General features: G+C 42.3%; 1 protein-coding gene and 1 long non-coding RNA gene across 2 annotated transcripts in view; one reads left to right on the forward strand and one right to left on the reverse strand.

The window, feature by feature from the left end:
• Positions 1-21,024, reverse strand: part of znf469 (zinc finger protein 469) — a 62,988-nt gene that overhangs the window by 22,044 nt on the left and 19,920 nt on the right. The window contains exon 2 of the mRNA XM_080875746.1: positions 18,427-18,640. The gene's annotated coding sequence lies outside the window, so the exon portion shown is untranslated. The remainder of the gene's footprint in view (positions 1-18,426; positions 18,641-21,024) is intronic.
• LOC308392021 lies at positions 1,214-17,151 on the forward strand. Its single transcript, XR_013970743.1, has 3 exons — positions 1,214-1,291; positions 3,377-3,421; positions 14,548-17,151. It is a non-coding gene; the product is annotated as an uncharacterized lncRNA (long non-coding RNA).

Here is a 21,024-nt window from a genome sequence, read left to right on the forward strand (position 1 = left end):
AAAAAGGCTGGAGAAGAGATATGTGGAGGACGAAGGGATCTCAAGTAGAGAGGACTGTAAACTGCACTCAGAATCTAATTCAGAGCCGTTAAAATAATAAAGTCCCTTATCTGCAACAAACAGTTTGACCACAATATGCTGTGGAAATGTTAAGCTGCAGTGCACCTGTAGCTTACTCTTTCTTTCCTGACTTTAGTATCAGCACTGGCTACTTTACCCTTCCTTGCCTGTCAAAAGAAGATTTCATGGATAACAGTTTGGACTGTTGTCCAGCCGTGTCAGATTTTGGCAGAGACTTCAGCAGTGCTAAACCACAGCTGGTAAACAGCTTTTCCTATCTGATCAATGACTTAAATAGCGGAAGTCTGCACTGTTTCGGCATCATTCCCAATTTTGTTCCTTGTCTCTCTGTCCTCTTTCCTAGCGTTTCCTCTTATCTTTTGCACTTTCTCTGTCCAGTGGTTCTGTGTGGCATGTGTCTTGCTGCGGGTGCAGCAGGAGGACTACCTGATGCGTCGCTGTGTAGAATAGGACCAAGGGGTCTGCTGTTGAAAAGGAGCTCTGTGCTGCATCTGCAGATCGACTTACACGACCACTTCCTGCTTCCGACCAACTCCTCACAGGGAATCCTGTGTGCCAAGGCCGAAAAAAGCTCAAACAGAGGGGTTCAGTCCACCCAGGGGCTGAGCACAGGACCCTATTCATCCTCTCCCCAAGACTCCTCCCCTCTCTCCCCAACCAACCTTAGGATAGCTTTATTTTAAAATTCACAAATATTGCCCTCTCAGAGGCATTGAGATAAACCAACTGCTCATTCCCTTTTTTCACTGGGGCTTGACAGACAAGCTGTGCCAGTGCTGCCCCGAGACTGGTGAGGTGAAACACGCTGGTGTTAAGCCTTTGTATGGTGTCTGTCTCTCTGACATGTATCCACTTACGTCAGAAGGTAAAGTAAGCAGCACGGGTTCATTGACAAAATGATGTATTTGAACATAGAAAAAAGGTTATATAATGGTTTAATGGTTAATGAGCCTTATAATTGAGTCACTGCAAGGGAATCCCGGCAGTCACAGTTAAAGGTGGAGGGTAAAATAAACAAATACATAAATAAATAAATCTCTGTCTGAGGCTAGGGGGAGCAAATCAGTTTGGTTACTGGAGTCGTGCTGCTATTCCAGGAATGCGTACTTTGTCCTATCTAGACCTGGCAGCAGTGGAGAGAACAGGAACTTGGGAATAGTAGTCTTCACCTGAGTTGGAATATTTACACAACCCTATGAGGGCCAATAAGGTAAGGCTATTTAAGATTCTTGGGGAAATGGCAAAGTGGGCAAGTAACTCTTAGGACAAACAAACCCAGCATTAATGTTTTTGGTTTCCCCCCTGCATATTGCTGAGACACAGTCTGTTTTCTCTAATGTCCTTGTCGTTTTTACCTTGGGTCGTTGGACACTGCCGTGTGTTTATACTTTACACACATTAAAACAGCACCCGATACGTCCATTCCTACAAGGGGGACAGAAAAACATTTAACTTGCCGGCTTCCTGGGCTTCCCCCTCGGATGTCAGCCTCAGATGAGGGTGAGAAGAATGACGTTCTGTACAGCCACTGCAAGAAGCCATTCATACATCCACAACTCCACCACAGAGAGTGTGCAGCACTGACCCATGCTGGCTGGAACAGAACCAGCACTGATCCAGTCCCTGCTGTCTCTACACCACACAACATCAGTATTGATCTTTCTGTGCTGGATGCCACAGTGATCCTAAGGCTATATGCCCACTGATTCAGCAGGATCACTGCAGGGTCTCTGCAGAGATCCTGCACAACATCACCACTGACTCGAAGATTGTGCTCAATTGCTCAACATCTTCACAGATGAGATAGTACGCTTAGAGCCTATTAAAAACATTGGTATTTCTGGCTGAGCTCTCACTGAAGCATAGGAGTGTATGATGAAGAAATAAACCAGTTTTTACACGATTAATCTCCTGCTGATCAACAAACTTAATCAACTGAAACCACACTAAATGTTTTTGTATACTCCCCAATGCGTTTCCAGTGCTGAAAAGGAGGCCAAAGCACCTGGCAGCACTCACTTTGTTCCCATCAAATGTGCTCGGGCTCACTGGAGACCAGTGCAGGAGGCTGAGATAGAGAAAGCAGCTTCTGTGCATCAACCATACCCCACCTGTCTGACATACCTGTGTGGAACGCTGGCGGCCGAGCAAGCCAAAGAGCAAACCAGAGAATATTCTGTGTACCTAAGAATATTTTTCTCAGCCCATGTCTTAGCAATTAATAGAGGGCTTACATAAAATCGTTGTTATATGTTCTCAGGTTTTAATATAGGTGAGTACAGTGAGTGTGACTTATTCCAAATCTGACAGATTATGGGGCCTCAAATGGCTAAAAGTGAAAGTGAGACTTACAATACCCTTGGGTAGCATGGAGAATATACTTACTCTTGTACACAATGCCACTATCAAAATTTCTAAAAGGGGATTATTCATGATGAAAACATTTTATTTCCAGACACACAGCTTAAGGGAAGGTTCACTCTAAACAGAAGTACACAAATGTCATCCTCTGGCCAGTAGTGCTATTTTATCTGGGCTTTGGACATAATGAATAATATTGAATTAATTCATCTACAAAAATTGCTGTGGGTAATTTTTCTTCTACCAGAAGCAAGCCGCAGTAGTCGTGCCCGCTATCTCATGAATTATACTTTGCCTCTCCTTCCTATTTTTACAGCTGCTGCACAACTAGATCTGCTTGAATGCTTAACTCTTTGGTCACAAAGAACTATAAGAAACCCAGAGTATTCAAGACTAAGGTTCTCACAGTCACCCAAACACCAACAATCCCCTCTTGACCTTCAGCCATATGTGAGCATTCACATCCTGAGTTATGTGTGAACATAATGCTCCGTGCATTTCAAAAAAACATTTTTATCAGTGAACGAGTAATGATTTACAGCCTATGTTTTTCTACTTTGATTTAGCCAATTTACTTCAAAACGCAAGAGTTGAAACCACAATCCCATATCAGACTGTCACCAAATCAACACTTGGAAAACATTAAGTAAACACTGAACAATCGTGGACAAACGCCTGCGCCGGTGCTAAGAATGGTCTCCAAAATCTGAAATGAGCTCACTTAAGGAAGTAACATACCTTAAAGTGAGAGATGACGTTTGTTTTAACTCAGAACTGGTGTTTATTTCTTTTGCTGTTTATATGGTTGACTGCATACTACAACAGCATTTCACATTTCTGACATCTTATAAACTTACAATAAATAACTCAAGTGAAATGACTACTGTGAGCATTACAGCACAGTTTGCCAACTTCTTTTTGTCTTCGCTTCCAGAATGATGCACATCAGATGAATACCTTTCTGGTTGCACAAGCTGAGGTAAGGATAGCACGCTCTAATTTATGTGTCAAACTCCGTATCCATGAAAAGTGCTAGTGCTGCACCCAGGAGCTGCTCTGATGAATATAACATTTGGCCAGGCTGCTGGGATCGGAAGCCCTGTCACAGTCCATTAAAAGGCTGAGACAGGGACAAGCTACAACCTGTAACCCTGCGCTGGTGACCTCTCAGCTTAGCATTATGGTCTCATTGCAGCCCCACTAGAAAAACTGTCGGTCTGGGCTGTGGTCTGTCTTTTGCCCTTTTGACCTCACTTCAATTTGTCATGCCAACATCGCGTGCCCAACCATTTGTTTTGGCACAGTCTTCATCTCTTGGGTAGCAGGAAAGCCATTAATCTAGGGCTACTGGGTCTTTAGGGGCCATGTGAGGACCTTTCGCCACTACAACACACCCAGATTTTGGTCAAAGATTTAGTCAAAAATAGGAGCAATAATTTATCAAGTGTAAATATTAAAATATCTACAAATGCTAAATAAATAAGAGTTGTTCAAATGTAAACTGTGATTACAGAAGATGACTTTGATCCTGCTTTCTTATTATCCACTTACTGAGGATAGAGAGTTACATTAGAATTATCTGCTTAACTGTGATTCACAACCATCTCAAACATAACATAAATACAAGGAAGCCCCTTTCATGTCCTTTTTTTATCTACTGCAAAATGCGTACCTTAACTTCTTTTTTGTTTTTACAGAAAGACACTTTCAGAGTTCATGTACTGAAAACTATGTGGAGGAGTACCATTTGCAACACTTCCAGGAAAGAATAACAAATGAAGATAGTCTCATGTGATTGGTGATTTTTCATCTCTTATCCACCTTGCTATCGCGCATGCAGACCGAGGACAGGAAAATTAAAATGAAATATAGGCTCGTAAAGTTTTGAGAGGATTTGAAATGTTAAAAGCTTCTACTGACCTCAAAAAACAAATACGCAAATCACTGCTGTTATGTTTTGAAGGATAGGGAAAACTAGCAGAAGACAGAAAATGCGTCTGAGGATATGCTCTTATCTAACATTAGAATACCTTTCTTTCTATGGCAAGGTAGTCTGCTTCAAACCAGCAGAGAGAGCAAATAGCAGGTCAGGCAGTCCACACATCGTCAGGTCTTAGGCTCTTGGCTGCAATCTTGGAGGAATTTATGAATGGTGTTTAGCTGGTTTGGTCAGGGGCTCAGATATTTCTGCCAGACTGCTGCAGCTCCAGCAGACTAGAATAACCTCAGTGTTGCAATCTCTCCACAGACGCCCAGCTGATGTTCCATTGTTAAAAAAGGAAAAAGTAATGGTAGCAGGGAGGTTAGTTCCCCCTGAATTAAATGGGAAAATGACATCACAGTGGTAAAAAAGGCACCACTGATAAGGTATGTAGCTTTAGTATTTTTGTGTGATCTTGTCTGAAAGTAAAGCGTCCATATGTTGTTTATCAGCTACGATGTGTAATTGTAGCATATCAGTTGTGTACTTGGCAGGCAACAGTCTGCTCTTTATGTCATCTGAGAGTATCTGAATAATATTTCTGCTAACCACAGTGTGAGTGTGATTATAAAATGAAAGGGAACTGAGGTCAGAGAAGAGATGACGAGATGCTTTTATCTGCCGCTGTTTAAGGTGGAATGTTAGAGGTCAGCAAGTTGAGAGCCAGCTCTGTAGTGCAGGTCAGAAAGAAGGAGCCTCTGAGTATAGCAGAGTCGCAATTTGAAGAATCCACCAAGTAGACTTTTCTCCACATTCTTTGAGTCTCTTTTCCACCTTTCAGAGATTGTTTTAGTTTCCGAGAGAAGCTCAGCATGTCCTTGAGACAGTGTCTTGCATTTTTAGAACTTCTGTCCCTCTTTGTTCATTTCTTCTAATACGTTGTTGGTACAAATTACCAAATCCCACTGAAAACAAATACTGTCCTGTTCCATTCATTTTCCTGGAAGTCAGGGGAAAAAGAACAGTAACAGATGGGGATGACACATCAGGCTGGGTGGCTGGCCACACTGGTATAGTAGAAAGTTGTGAGTCAGACTGAAAACTAGGGAAGCATTTGAAGAATGGGTGACTATCTGGAATGTGCGATTCAGCGCATGTGCAGTGAACCCCTTAGAGAAGTGCCATGCCATTGGGCCAAGGAAAAGTTTTTCTGTTATTTCACATTTCCAAGCATTAGGTGCTTTTACTGCTGCACCAACAGTCAAAAAAACCTTGGGGCCACATACTGTTGGTGTGTAACTGCTTTACACTCAGTCTGGCTAGCTGACTGGCGTGGTGAGAAGGAACAGTTGACAAGGTAGAAATCTGATGATCCACTTAGCAGTCTTTAAAGCTTCATGAACCTTTTCTCACTCTCTCGAGGATCCATCTGTCCTAAATCTTTCCCAGCACTCTTCCTTCTTTGCATATTTTTGCTGTTACCTTGCCTCTGCCCTCCTACTTTTGCTCCATTTTCCATTTTAACCCCTCCCTCTTTTCTCATCCCTTTTACTAGCTTCTTTTTTGTTTGGTCCTCTGTAGCACTTGACTCTTTCCCTTCGGAGACAGACACTTTAACAAGCCTGCCCCAGTGGGCAGTAGACAGAGAGGGGAGGTTATTTTTAGATTGCAAACAGATTAAAAGGGGAACGTTTTTCTTCATCCTTGTAAAGAGTCCTCTTCTCTCTCTTTCAGTCTGTAAAGGAGTTTAGCATCTCTGTGGGGGATCTCATGTTACCTCCCCCACACAAACTCTTATTTTCCCAGACCCATGTAACCCCCCCCACCACCACCACCATCACACTCATCCTCTCCAAACACTGACATCATTCGTCAGACTGAACTCTTTCCTCTGCTCTCTGTGGGGGCTGTTCTGAACAGTCTGTACAGCATAAAATGGGTGAGTCTCAGCTCCTGACACAAACCAAGCAATGGCAGGAAAGAAAATCTGTCAAAAAACACACATCTGATACATCATTGCATCCTTAGAGCAGTTGTCCTCACATGACCTTTTTTCAGCGAGACTACCACATTAGACACACACACATCTACACCCTGTTAAAAGGGTGCTAAAAGAATAAATCACACAACTGCATTAGGAATAATTAGGCCAGTGGAGTTTGGGAGGTGACGGGCGAGCTTACTTCAGCGTTTTCCTGTCTTGGACCGAGACCAGAGTCTGACTTTTTCCTCCTGTCGCAAACACATACACATATCAACCGTGTGGATCACCTCATCTCTGGCCTGAGCTGGTGAAGTAAAAGGGGGAGACACGGCCTTCTGGGTTTTACTGCTCCTACACTCACTGACCCATACCGAGGTCTAAAGTCGGATACAGCTCCTGTAACTTTCCTGAAAGTGGCCTCATTCCTTTGAAAATATTCTGTTTTTAGAAGTGCAGCCTTTCCCTCACCCTTAATTTGAAGAAGTGAGTTCTTAAGGAGCGGGTGATATTGCGTGTTAGTCGGCCTGGCAGGGACCAAGCAGGAAATCTTTCATTAAAATTCACTCAAGGTCCATCATGACTTGAAGCTCTGTGTTAGATATTGAATAATAACTAACAGAGAGCAGTTCTGTTGAAGGGTTTATAATCCTCTGGATCACAGCTTGACCAATAAATCCTGGGAACTCAGTTATAAATCAACAGCCTAGATAAACAGAGATTAAAAGTTTCTAACTGAACGCTGTGTTTGGAGCTCTTTTTGTGTACGTGCTTTCTCCACCTGAAACTTTCTGAACGTTTCTGATATTCTCACAACAGAGCTTAAAAAAGAGCAAAGGGTGTTATCTACCTGATGTAAAGGAAGATTGGAAATGAGATGGGAAAGTAATAAAGACGAACCAAAAGAGAAAATGATCACAGAGTGTTGAGCTACATCAAAGTACTTCAAATGGCTTTTTCTCAAGCATCGTGAGCTGAACTATGAGCACATTTGGGCTAATTGTCAATCACACGTAAAAATATTTATGCGGAATATCTACTCTTATCCAAACCATGCGGTTCAACTAAGCAAAGCAGCTCCCCAATGGAAATAGATGTTGGCTTTTCTTAAACACTACCACCCCAACTTCTTCTTATCCTTCTTTTCATCTCTTTCATTCTCTAGTAAAGTCACGGAAAACAAAATGTCAGCAATAAAAGTGAATTTCTTCTGTGAAATAGAATAGCTAAGGCCAAGCGTGTAATTTCATAAGCAGAAGGCACGTGAGTGCCTCTGGGAATATAAGATCCCTGTGGCAGAGCAGGCTCAGACTCAGTCTTTGCTGTAGTTAGAGGGAAACCTGATAGTAATACCTCTGCTCTGCTCGCCTATGAGTCTGTCATTCAAATTGTAGGAGGGGCTTAGACAACAGTGGCACTGTAGCATCTAACAGAGCCATGAGGATTTAGAAGAGGTGGACTGAGGTGGTTTTCCCAACAACATCTGTAACTTTCTCTGGAGGACCAGAGACTGTAGGTCTTAGTTTGTGTCTAGAACCAGGACACATAGAGTGGCAGGGGTGGAAGAAGCCAGAGAGAGATTAGTTCAAAAGTAGGAACATTGAAGAAGATAGTAGTAGTGCTGTAAGACAGTACAGGGGATACCTTAGCCCCTCTCCAAGGTGCAGATACAGACAGATCCTTAGATGTGTTTAAGCTCTGGAAATAAAAGCAACGCTCATTCTAACATCACTGAGATTTAAGCTGAGAGGCATAAGGTATGTAAGGTAAAGAAGAAAGCTGATGATCTGCTCCACATCTTACATATGATATCAACAAAGCCTCCCTGTAACTACTGACACAACAAACTCAAACCTGACATTGCAATCTCACCATTAAGTCTGTTAATACATTTTCCTCCACAGGACACTTTGTGTGTCTGTTGCATTTACTCATAATCCCACCGTGTCTTACAGGAAGCAGTTATTCCCACTCGCTAAATCTGGATAAAGATGGAAGCTTTTGAAAGTTATTCCTCAAAACCCCATGGAGCAAAATGTGACTTTGTAGTAAGAAATGATGTACATCACAGTTTTTGTTTCAGCCAAGAGGGCTTAGAGGACTTACACAGACCAAAATCATACCTATCTCTGGTATCAATGGTCATTTTAGGCCTCGCTGGATGCCTCGGAGCTGATAGCATCTCACAGACTGACAGTCTCATGTCTGACATCAGATACAGAGTAAAATAAGTTGGCAGATGTAGCCACACTTTTTGAGTTCCCTGCTGCTTTAACCTTTCAGATGTGCATCGGTAGCCACACATGGTTCACATAACAAACCCCTTTTTTTCTCCTCGGCAGTTTAAGGCTGCATGCGAACACGGAAATGAGATATACACTATGGTGCTGAGGCTGAAGAGTCAGGCATCAACTTTCTAATGCAGAGTTATAACCCACAGATAGGCATGACATACCACAAAAGGGCATTTGAACAAAAACATGTGTAGGTGTACGTATACATGGCTGCATATATACAACACAGACGGAAGAAGATAAACAAATCCAAACAAATGGATATGTACATACACACGGGCTGAGTCAATGAGCGGTGATGATGAAGATTTTGTCCCTACTTCCAAACGGGTACAGAGCAAAAGATGCTACATGAAATAAAACCGCTGTGAAAGGATGCAAAGCTGCTTTCATGGACTGGACTTTTCCCACTGGATAATTTCCTGTTTCAAAGATCAGTGAAACATTTATTTATGAAATAACACTGTCCGCAGGCGAAGAGTAATCCAGTTACATCAATGAACTAATTTGTTCTCTTTAGATGTCCAACTTTTTCAAATGTAAAAAGGACTGTGGGAATCTGGGATAGAAACACAAGTAAATAAAAAAAAGAAGGATGAAAATGAAAATATGTTTCAACCAGTCTGACACTCCCATCAAATGACAATGTTTAACTCTAATTTATACTGAAGTTTGTTATTACTCCACCCTGTCACCTTATCCATCAGTACCTCCCATTTGTCACACCCAAACACCTGCTTTAGCCCTCTAAAATGTGAGTTTATCATCCTTGAAAAGTGAGCATGTGTGAACAAATTACATCTTTTCCCCACATTATCACGGTATACACTGAGATTCATTATCTGTGTTTCCTGCAATGTGCAGCACACTAGGATAGACTAATATGTGAAAGAAAATGGGACAAATGTGAGTCAAGGGCAGCAATAAAGACTGTCTCTGACTAAGATGAAGAAGACTTTTTTTCCAGCACTAACAGAATTTCCTCGCAGCCTTAGCCTTCTTTTTAATCTTTGTGTTAGTAGCAGATTAATAAGTTGAATGAGTTCACAAACGGGCACACAGATTCTTGTGTATCTATTGCACAAGAAGATATTGCATTCATTCATTTTTTTGGAAACTTTCCCTAACTCTCACCATAATCACTACTTGCCTTACTCTAACTCTAACTTGAAACTAAACCTAAGTTTAACCAAACCGTAAACCCAGTCCTTCATTCTGTTCTGATTTATGTTATGGACTCTTGCAAGTGGTGGGTAAACAGATTTATGTCCTGATAACATGAGTAATTCCACGCACCCCCACACAAACACCCCCCCCCCCCCTCCCTAAAACAGACGGTGAATGTTTGGCTGCGCCAGCTGTCTGAGCTTGACACTGGGTGTGGGGTGTATATAATTGTCTGACAGGCTGTATGGTGTGTATACACATAGTCATAAACAGAATCTGGAGCGGAAGCACTGATCATTTAGATGCTTCACCTCATGACCCCAGGGTTGAACTGTTATCCATTCATTATGTGTAATATCTGGCCTCTGTGTGGAGGAAACACTGGGCGCAGCACTGGACCGCAGCCAGGCAGACTGTTTGTGTGTGTGTGAGTGTGTGTGAGCGTGTGACTTTGTGAGTGTGCTTTTGGAAAGGATGCATGAGCTGAAGAGTTTTCCTGATTTCATCTTTATTGTTTATGTTCTCATATGTAAGTAAATATAAATGATCCAAAGGTCTGTTTGCGTGTCTGTGCATGAAAGTGTGTAAACATGTCTATATCCAGGCCTTTGATGCTGACCACAGTGGCAATGCACTGTAGTGAACTTTAAGCCGAAAGGGAGCGAGACCCACAGAGAAACACATTTCGGTGTCAAAAACATCTGCATTTATATATAACTACTCTGAAAATACAACTGTTGAATTATATGTACGCTGCAAAAGTGGGAAAACTCACTTTCCGTTGCCAGCATCTTTCTCTTTAAACAATCTGGGAATAAAACACAATGCACAAATGGGCAATAATGCATTTAAAAACATTCAGCAGGCTGTGTCACCTTCTAACCTAACCTTTTAAATATTTGTGCCTGAGTGTGTGAATACAACACTTAAGCATTGTCAGGATGTGGGCATCCCAAACTGATGCAAATTCAAAGAGAGCCTGTGTGATGACAATATTATCTCACTGCTACTTTCCCTTTTTCTGGAAGTATGTGTGTGAGCATTACTAAATTGCCTAATAGCACTTCACCTCAGTCATTTCAGATTTCAACTCCTGTAAGGCCACTGTGAACTCCTTAAGCAAATACCACAGAGAAAGGAGAAAGGACAGAGAGGGATGAACATCTAGCAAAGATGCCCGTTTGAACCGGAAATATTTAGCAGGGTTAGAACTTTTGGCTCTTTGAAGCAGAAACACTAGAGAGGACCTGGCAAATATATATGTGTTTGAAGGCCAAATAGTGCTGAAGGCAGAGCTCCCATGGGGAATCTGACAGTAAAGCGGCTTTCCACTATGCTCACAGTTTAAATAAGAGACACAATAAGCTCAGTCATCGAGGAAAAGATGCCCTTATCCTAACCCCCATATAGCTGGAACACTGTGAGATATTTCATATTTAATGTGGTACAGAATACCCTATACACACACACACACACACACACACACACACACACACACACACACACACACACACACACACACACACACACACACACACTGAGAGACAGACAGGATTCATTATCCCATTCTTTAATGGCATGAGGTGCCAGGTTCATTGACTGACAGAGCTAATTAGAGAGGCATGAAAGTTTAAGCAGCATGTGACTCCCCTGACCCATAAAAACCTGTCATGTTTGTTGGTTCAATTGAGGGCATCATCCTTTCATCTCATCCAACTATAGTATCAGGTTTCTCTCAGTTATACCATAAACAGCCTGAGCCTAATCTTTAAATAAGACCCTGTATTGTTTCTTTGTAGGAGTGGCAGGTTATTTTAAAGAACTGTGAAACTGAGAAAACTTCAGTAAAACTCATAGGCCATGAGGTAAAAGTTAAACTTCCTGATTTTTGTGCAAAATCCTGCCTCCTCTATAAGCCTTTTTAAAATCACATATCTGTCAACAGTTAAAATGAATGTGGTCATCTGTCCATGACACAGATTGCTGTGCCACGGATGACAGTCATCAGTAGTCCAAGAAAGAAGCTTTGAAGTGAAACCACAGCGTTCCACCCAGTTCTCATGGCTTTCCCTTTAAATAGAGCATGACATCAGACTGTGAGCAGGTCTACCGGCCCCAGCCCAAAACAAATGTGTCCAAACAATGCCACATCTGGAGCGAAACGTAGAAGTAAGCAGAGACCAGCAGGAATGTAGCGGAGAGGGGTTGAAAAGGGAAAGTGATCCTGAAGTTATCAAGCTGCAGGCCAAGGTAACTATAGCATAATTTACAAATGATGCATCTGCCCTTCACTCACAAAGGAATGATGCAGCAGGTTCAAATGTCAGGGTTAAAAAAATGGGATAAAGACATATTTCAGCACACTGAAAGTAAACATAAACCTGCCAATCCATACGTAACTCGCTGTCTGACCTCTAAGTTCTGGCAAGCGTTAGAGAAAAAACATCTTATTTGATTTGATCACCTTTGACTTTTCTGTGCAGATACAAGAGGAGCTCTGCAGAAAGTCTTCTCAGGAAGCTAGGTCTTGTTGTCAGTGTCAGAAGCAATCAGAGCTGCTGGGTCTGCCTTCACGCAGCAGAAGAGCAGAGGTGCAAGGCAAAAATTCAGGCCAATTTTCTGCCTGTTGGATAGAGTGTCTAATAAACACATGACGGCTGATCCAGAGGTTATTTGTCAGCAGACCCACAGTACACCACCTACAGTCTGACACAGAAATTTGGACTTACAGTCAAGAATGCATAAAATGCGCACCGTAACACATGGACACATGCACACTTTAGAACACATTGCATATCTATATATTAACTTGGATTTGCGTAGGAGGTTAAGGAGACCTTCAGAATGAAGGTGTGATCTGATAAATACAGACATACAATAAGATGGAAAATATGGCGGATGTGCAGTAGTTGAATAAGAGGACAGAGAAATCAAAGAATAAGAGGAGTAGAAGTAGGTAGGAGAAAGAGACAAAATGATAGAACCTGAGGGACTCGCTGCTCCCCAAAGTCATGTGTTTTACATCTGCACTGCAATTTATAAAGCATCTGCCTCCAAATCCTATTTACAGGCCTGATTCTAGGCACGGACAGACTAGTTCGCCAGTAAGAGCGCCACCAGCTGGAGAAGGCACCTGACAGTGGGTCGCATAAATGAGCTAATTACTAAATGAAGTACTTCATTATAAAGACTCTTTAAAGGAAAGCCAGTTTGAGAGTTACAGTGAAAGCAAGCAAGCTGAGGAAAGGATATGAGGTGAATGAGGTCAAGAAGTTCAATTCTAAGAGTGTCCTGATAATATTCATGTCACTTACTGCACAACTTACACAATGGAATAAATAAACTGAGAGCGGTACAAAGGATGCTGGAAAAGGAACAATAAAAGTAAAAATTACTGCACAATATTTTTGTAATATGAAGTCTGCTGTTTATAGTGCCAGTGTCTTAAATCACACTGGTCTCTATTGATGTTAGCGATCAGCCGACAAACACATAACAATTTTTAATCATGAGGCCATCTCTTCAATTATATATTCAAATTTAGCTGAAAATTATATGGGCCAATAAATTTAAAAATACTCTCATCTAACTTTGAGGTTTTTTGAGTTTTAATGACTGGGAGCACCATGAGAAGTCTGTGATGAAAGCAATAATTTATCATGAATTCAAAGCTCTTTCCTTTAAGGTATTACCAAGCGCATCATTTCTCTTATGTTTTCGCCAACTGTAGATGGTTTCTGCTCACACTCAGGAGGCAACAGTGTCCAGTAAAAGATGGAGGGAGGGAATTCAAAATATAACAGTATGGTAATTCCAGTTATGGTTGAAAATTATTATGGGTGTAGTCAGTAATAATTAAAGAAATACTCGTTTACTAAGACTGTGTTTCTTTGATCATTCACCAGTGAGAATAAGATAAAGGTAAATGGAATATTTAAGCAAGTAGAAACTAGTCAACATCTAAAAATTAGTGCTGAGAAAAATCTGGATTTTGTCCTTGACAACAGTAAATAACGCACAGATTATGGTCACAAAATAAACTCATTATGTCCTCAAAATACATTATTTACAAAGAATTCCAATCAAATCTACACCCTTCAAGGTTGTCTCCTTGTGCAGTCATACACTGCTTCCAGTCATCCTGCTGATACTGTTCTGACCACTTTGTGTTTGTTTGGGATTCATGCTGAATCTCCACTGTGTCAAGACCTGACAAACTCGCCCCAAAGCAAATTTGGTAAAAAGAAAAGATAGGAGATAAGCAAAGATTGTGGTGGTAGTTCCAAAAAACGTTGCGATTTTTACCAGCATTTTCACATGTGCTAAATGTTCCCTTACTCTGTAGGACGTTAGTGCATAAATCAAGTCTGGCAGATTGACACTGTGTTCATCTGCGGTGCACAACCCTGACAATCTCAAAATAAAAAAAGAGAGAAAGAAACACAAACAAAAAACGATAACCATGCTCTTGTTCACATTCCTCACATGATGTGCTTTCTGAAGAACTGGACTCCACGAAGTCAAGAGTGTTGTTTGGTCTTAAGGGTCATAGTGTGAGGTTCAGCTTTCATCACCAGTGATAATCCTCAACATGAGGGTCAGTTCAGTTTAACACAGACTTAGATTTTTCATGTCTGGAGAAGTTTTGGAGAACTTATTTTTTCCCCAATACCTTTGCACCATAATCCATAATCACTGACTACATTAACTTCTGTGCGGATGACACTCTGCCCCTTTTGAAGGTACAGTGTTTCTCCAACAACAAGCCCTGGATCAACCCTGAAATGAAGGCTCTCCCCCAGCCCCATCATCTCTGCTGCAAACACCCTATCTTCAACCAGTGCCAGCTTTTCTTCCCATGACTTCTTAGCCCTCAGCCATCATCCACCACCTCTGCTTCAAAAGACTCCATCCCACGCCCCCCTTCCTCCAACACCATCCTGTCCCTTTCAACACTTCAGGTGAGGAACGAGCTGCGAGAGATCAAGATGCAAAAGGCTGAAGGTCCAAGTGGAATCAGCTCCAAGCTCCTGAGGTGCCGCGCTGACCAACTGTTTGGCATCATGTTCAACATGAGCCTGAAGCTGGGGAAAGTACCACAGCTGTGAAAGACATCCTATATGGTACCAGTACCAAAGACCACGCATCCGGAGGACCTCAGCAGCCACAGGCTGGTAGCACTGATCTCACGTCTGATTAAGACCCTCAAGAGACTGGTCCTCAAACATATTTGCCTCCTCCTTCAGTCTTCATTGGATCTGGTGTAGTTTGCTTACCAGCCTAGAATCGGGGTGGATGATGCCACCATCTACGTCCTGCACCGAACTCTGACCCAGCTGGAGAAGCCTGGAAGCACTGTAAGGATCTCCAGTGCTTTGAACACCATCCAGCCTGGACTTCTGAGGTAGAAGCTGGAGCTGTCCCAGTGGTTAGTGGACTACCTCACTGATAGCTCTGGTATAGCTGGCCTCATAACAGGTGAGGATGACTCAGAATACAGACTGTGTGGACTGGTGCCAGCGTGACCATCTTCTGATCAATGTGGGAAACCAAGGAGCTGGTGTAGGATTTCCGCAGGTGCAGACCCACCACACCGATACCAGTGAACATCCAGGGAACTGACATTAAGAGAGCAGACTCTTATAAGTACACGGATGTTCACCTGAAGAATAAATGGAGTCACAACACTGATGCTCTTTACAGGAAGGGTCAGAGCAGACTGCTGAGGAGATCTTTTGGAGGGGGGCGCTTCTGAAGACCTTTTTTCACTCTGTGGTGATGTCAGCCATCTTCTATGATGTTGTCTGTTGGAACAGTAGCTTATCTACAGCTGAGAGAAAGCGTTTAGAGAAGCTCATCATGAAGGCCAGCGCTGCTTTCGGATGCCCTCTTGACCCAGTGCAGGTGGAAGGAAACAGAAGAACTTTGGCAAAAATAACACCACTGTTATTTGCACAGTTTTTCCATTTTCTGTTTTTAATAATCTTTTACATTTTTAATAACTTAATAACTGCACATTATTTTTTTTATTATGCTGTAAATTGTTTTTTTTTTTTTTATCTCCATGCTCCATCTGCCTGTCACTTTGCTGCGGGAACACTTGAATTTCCCCAGTTACTGACAATACGGGATATTTCTATTCTATATTTCTATTCTAATCCCACGGAGGAAGGACAGAGCAGACATGAGCACTGAAGTCACCGTTCACCTTTCACTACCAAATTATAATGAAAGTCTTCTCAGTCCTGCCAGCACTGAGCCAGAGAAGTCAGAAAGTCATGATGACATCACTCAACATAAAAATTAATGGAATATTGGAATATTCTCCACTGTATTACGTACCTGCTGAGCTGATAATAAACCAACCTTTAAACCATTGTCATGCCCCTTAGACACGTCAGTGAGGATAAATTGCAAAAAAGTGCACTTATCACAAATAATATGTGTGTGCCACCTCTGGAGTAGTAAATCAGTATTAAGTCCTGGGGTTATATATTTTTTTTTTTTACACATTCTCCAGTGAAGGCTGCCTGCATGTGTTTTCATCAGAGGATTCTTGTGGACGATTCTTACAACAAATACTTTTTGTTATCCTCTTGCAGTTGCAAATGTTGATCTTTTATGTTTCCTTATGTCAGCAGTGATGCATGAGTGTGGCGGTAATCTCTTTGGGAGTCTAGAGTTACATTAACAGGCAGTACGAAAAGCAGGAGGTGGTGATGGTGTCAGGGGTTACGGTGACCTGACAAACACATGAACCACCCAGTGAGGAAGTCAACAAGAGATGCTTTCCACAGCAGCGCCGCGCACCCTAGCAACAGCAGTTGCTGGCAAACATGTGTCTGACAAATGTGCCATCTGAATCAATGACAGGGCCTCAATCATCACAATATGGGGCTGCTTCACAAGTATCTCACACAAACACAGTGAAGGGAGTGGGGGAGTGGAAGGGAAGAAGAGAAATAAGATGGAGAGAATGCAGGAGGCAAGGCAGATATTGATAGTGTGTGTTGGAGTGCTTTACAAGTCAAACTTGCAGAACTGTGCAGTTCTATTGTGTTCTATTGTTGTCCTTGGGGCTAAAGTGCTAGCAAACTGCCTCAACATGGGCGTCTTATGTCATTTTTTGCCACTAAAATCTCACTTTATCCAAACTATCCTTTCTGAAGCCAAACTGGAAGTTCACTCACGCTGTACTGTTTTTTCCTCTTCTGGCTCTCTTTAGAAGAATTTTTATATAATTTGATGCCCTCTGCTGATTCATCTTTATTTGCTGCTTGATCGGCATTGTGTAACACCACCAATGTTTTCAATCAGTTCTTTTCATTCTCCACACTATTATTTAATAAATCTGTTTGCCCCAGCCTTCTGTCTGTACTCCTTCTCGTGCTCTTTTTTTGTATTTTCTCTCTCTTTCTCGCCAGCTCTGGAAAGTACATTCGCACAGTTCAACAGTGACACAAGGACCGTCTCCTCATGGCAGACCATGCTTGTGTTTTTTCAATTAAGCTAGGCTCCTGTACACCATTCATTTGGGAAACCATAATTCTCATGGCCTAGCAAAAACTAATGGAAAGTCACTTAGCTTTTTTTTTTTTTTCTGGGAGAGGTATCGGAAAGACCCGTTCCCTGGAAGCTCGTCAGATGAGATGGAGAATAAAAACAGTAGGAATACTGTCTATGAAAATACAGGAGGTGTTGATAGGAGGTGAAGGCCTCGCAGAGGGGTTTCAGGGTGCAAGAACTCATGGGGTGAATGGGATCAGGAAGGAGGTGTGTGAAAGAATACAGATGGATGGATTTCCAAGGGAATGCAGATGAAAGTAAGAGAGTTGCAGGCCGGATCTGAAATGCCCAGCGGGGAGGAGGACAGATCCACTGAAATCACTTCAAAGCCTGGTGTCACTGGGCTGCAGATGAGTGCCTGCTGTCCTTTTTATTTACAGAGATGGGCCCCACTAGCCTTTTGCATTCAACAGCAATAAACAGTGCAAATAAATAAATATCCACATGTGGCCAAACACTCAGGTGCAGTAACACCACACCATTTAGCAGCTCATTTAAAATGACTTTATGGCTCTATATTACATTAACACTAGCCCAGAAGGGCAGTAAAAAGAGTGATATTAAGTTCATCTGACAAACAAAGCAATTTTTAAAAAACCAAAACATTCTTACAGAATAGTCACTTTCACCTTACTTTTCCAAAGTTTTTTTTTTCTAATAATGCCTGCCACTTCATCCTGTTTCCTTCATGTGTGCCTCAGCCACAGTCTTTGCATGGCTACAACCCATTTGTCACCATTAACATAAACCTTTCACTGCTGACGCTGACTGCATTCATTTGTGCAAAGTCACAAACACACACATGCTGCATATTCAGAGGTGCAATCTCACATGAGCCAAAACACAGCTACCCACAACTGGTCATACTGTATGGGCAAACACGTGCACACACGTACACATGCATGATGAAAGTGGGAGTGACTTAACCTGGACAGGCCCCCTTACACCCCCACCTCCCAGCCCCCACCACAACAATCAACAGAGACTGACGGACAGTAAAGCAGAGCACATAGCAAGGCACGGTCAGGAGCAGCACATAAAGAAGGAAGTCTTACCTCAAGAGTAGCGCTGTGGAGCCGATGCAAGGAAAAGCTTCATGTTTGTAGCGGTCTCTTTCAGTCTTGGTATCTTTGTATCTCTCAGCTGTGGCAGACGGGAACTGAGACAGGCACAGGCAGCGCAGAGCGGAGCAGCGCTCAGCACACTTTAGAGGCAGAGAAGGCTGTGGAGCTGCGCAGACCCCGGGCCCGTTCGCTCCCACTCTGCCTTCTGAAGATGAAAAGAGAAGACTTCATTACCAGCTGAGACCACGCCTCTACCCCTCCAGCCTCTCTCCTCCCAAGCCCATTCTCTCCCTCCCCTCTGCCTTCACTACCTCCCTGCTTCCCTTCCACACTCCCAGCCAGTAGCACAGGCCCTGTCTCAGCCAAGAGAGGGGGAGCAGGCTGCCAAAGAAAACCTCCAGTCCCACCGCCTGCTAGTGCCGTGCAGTGCACGGACAGAGAAAAAGAGCAATGAGGAAGAAGATGGAGAAACAGAGATGTCATACAGCAAATCATTTGAATACACAGAGAGTTATTTGCTTAGTTTGGACCTTATGAATGAAATATAATGTCGCAAAATCAGTTCAACTTCTGCCAGTGAAACCTCAAAATGCAATAGGGAGAAATAAAGTGTGAGAGTTTGCCAGTGACTGCGTTAAATGTCTAGGAAATTAAAATGAAGAAAGAAAAGAAGGAAGACCAAAAGTAAATTTAGACCAAGTATTGGGTGTAGGACAGAAGGGCTTCGCTTTAGAAATAGTGGAAAGAGACAGGGGAAGGACATAGACAGGCAGGCAGACGGAAAGAAAAACACAGACACAGAGAGAGACATAAAATAGGTGATCAGTTTGACAGTTTCAGGGAGTGAAGGAAAAAGACCAAACACATACTTAACCAGGGGGTGTTGGAAGTTTTAATTAAGACTTACTATAAGATCACATCAAACGACTGCTGCTCAGGAAGGACTATGACTGTGTGTGTGTGTGTTAAGTTCTGGGGGTGGGCACAATGACTGTCTGTGTGTTTATAACTCTTTGCAAACTGCTTCCATATTCATCACCAAGAATAAGGATGACATTTTTTGTCCACCTTCAGAATGTCTTTTCCCCTTTTTTCATCCTCTTTGCCTTTTTTTCTCATGCCAAAGTGAACTCTCTCCCCATGAGACAGGGAAAATCAGACCTAAAAGCACTAGCTGTTTACTGTCCGTAATTATGAGGGGCTGGGTACAGTCAGCCCAGGCAAGCTCTGCACCCTGCCCCCAGTGCCACCACACACAAACCTTGCTCTGCCAAGTCTGCCAGTTTAAACTGGGCAGTGGCAGAAAAAGGGGGCTGTAAAGTGAAAGAAAAGTACACTAAAACAAATTAAGGTTAAAATTAAGGTTCAAGTCAACTGGTAATAGAGACTTCAGAAACAAAAAAACACATTATACTTTAAATCACTTCTAGTTAGGTTTCTGTGGAAGTTCAGCTGCTGCATGCCAACTTCAAGATCATAGCATGAAAGTTAAACATTGATGCTAAAATTATTATTATTTTTTTTAAAAAGACATCATCACAGGACATCTCTACATCCACCACTACTGGCAAATCTGTTGGCCTCAGTTTGATTTACCTTTGCAGAAAAAGAAGGCATTAAGTTTAAATAAGAGGACAGCGCTCTAAGATACAGTGCTAGCTCCTTGAACAGGAACAGGAAGAGGGATAAGCAAAAGAGCAGCTGGGACAAATATGAATACCGCAACAACAACAACAAAAAAGACAGCCAGAGATCTTGGAGCAGAGCAGAAGGACCAAAATGTCAGCACATGATGAGGTAAGCAGGCATTATACAGATCTCTGGCAATCTCCCATGCTAACATTAACACCTACACAGACCCTCTCAGTGGCATAATGGTGTCAAATTTACACAGGTCCACAAAACAGTACTTAAAGTTATGGGCTGCCTTCATTGTAGGCTGTGAAAACTCAGACACGAGACTGGGGATTGAGACAGCTGAAAATGGTTTGGTAGAGCAATGACAGAGAAAGAAGAGACAAAGTCATTTCTGTGTACTTCATTGCTAAGAAACACTAATCCTCCAAAACCAGTGACATGGACAGCCTTTCTGTGGTGTTTTATGTCTTTAATCGGAGGCTTTGGTGATAAAGAAAAGACTAATCCAACATCTGAAAGCTGCTGTTTGTTTACTGTCTGCAATATAATCAGGTATGGTCATTACCCTAAAGATGGTAAATTGATAAAAATAGCACAAAGTGGTCATGCGATAAGGAAAATTAGATGTGTCACGACAGGCTGCCATCAGACTTTGCAGCCAACAGAAAACAAAAAAAGCAAAAACCCATACAATAAAATGAAAGATATAGAGAAATATAAATAGAAAGAAAGAGGGAGAAAGTTAAAAAAAAAGAGAGATATGATTGATCTAAAATTGGTATTTAGGAACGTGAATACACTCAACATCCTACCTAGCCACTAGGGGCTCTACAGAGCTGTGGTGTAAATACAGTACAGTGCAGTGCGGCAAAGTTTAGCAGTAACAACAACTCTCACATTCTTCCCTCTTTTTTGTTTCAAAGAGGACAAACCTCTGTGCCCTTTGTTTTC

The sequence above is a fragment of the Rhamphochromis sp. 'chilingali' genome (genome assembly GCF_963969265.1).
Source record: "Rhamphochromis sp. 'chilingali' genome assembly, chromosome: 2".
NCBI classification, from domain to species: domain Eukaryota; kingdom Metazoa; phylum Chordata; class Actinopteri; order Cichliformes; family Cichlidae; genus Rhamphochromis; species Rhamphochromis sp. 'chilingali'.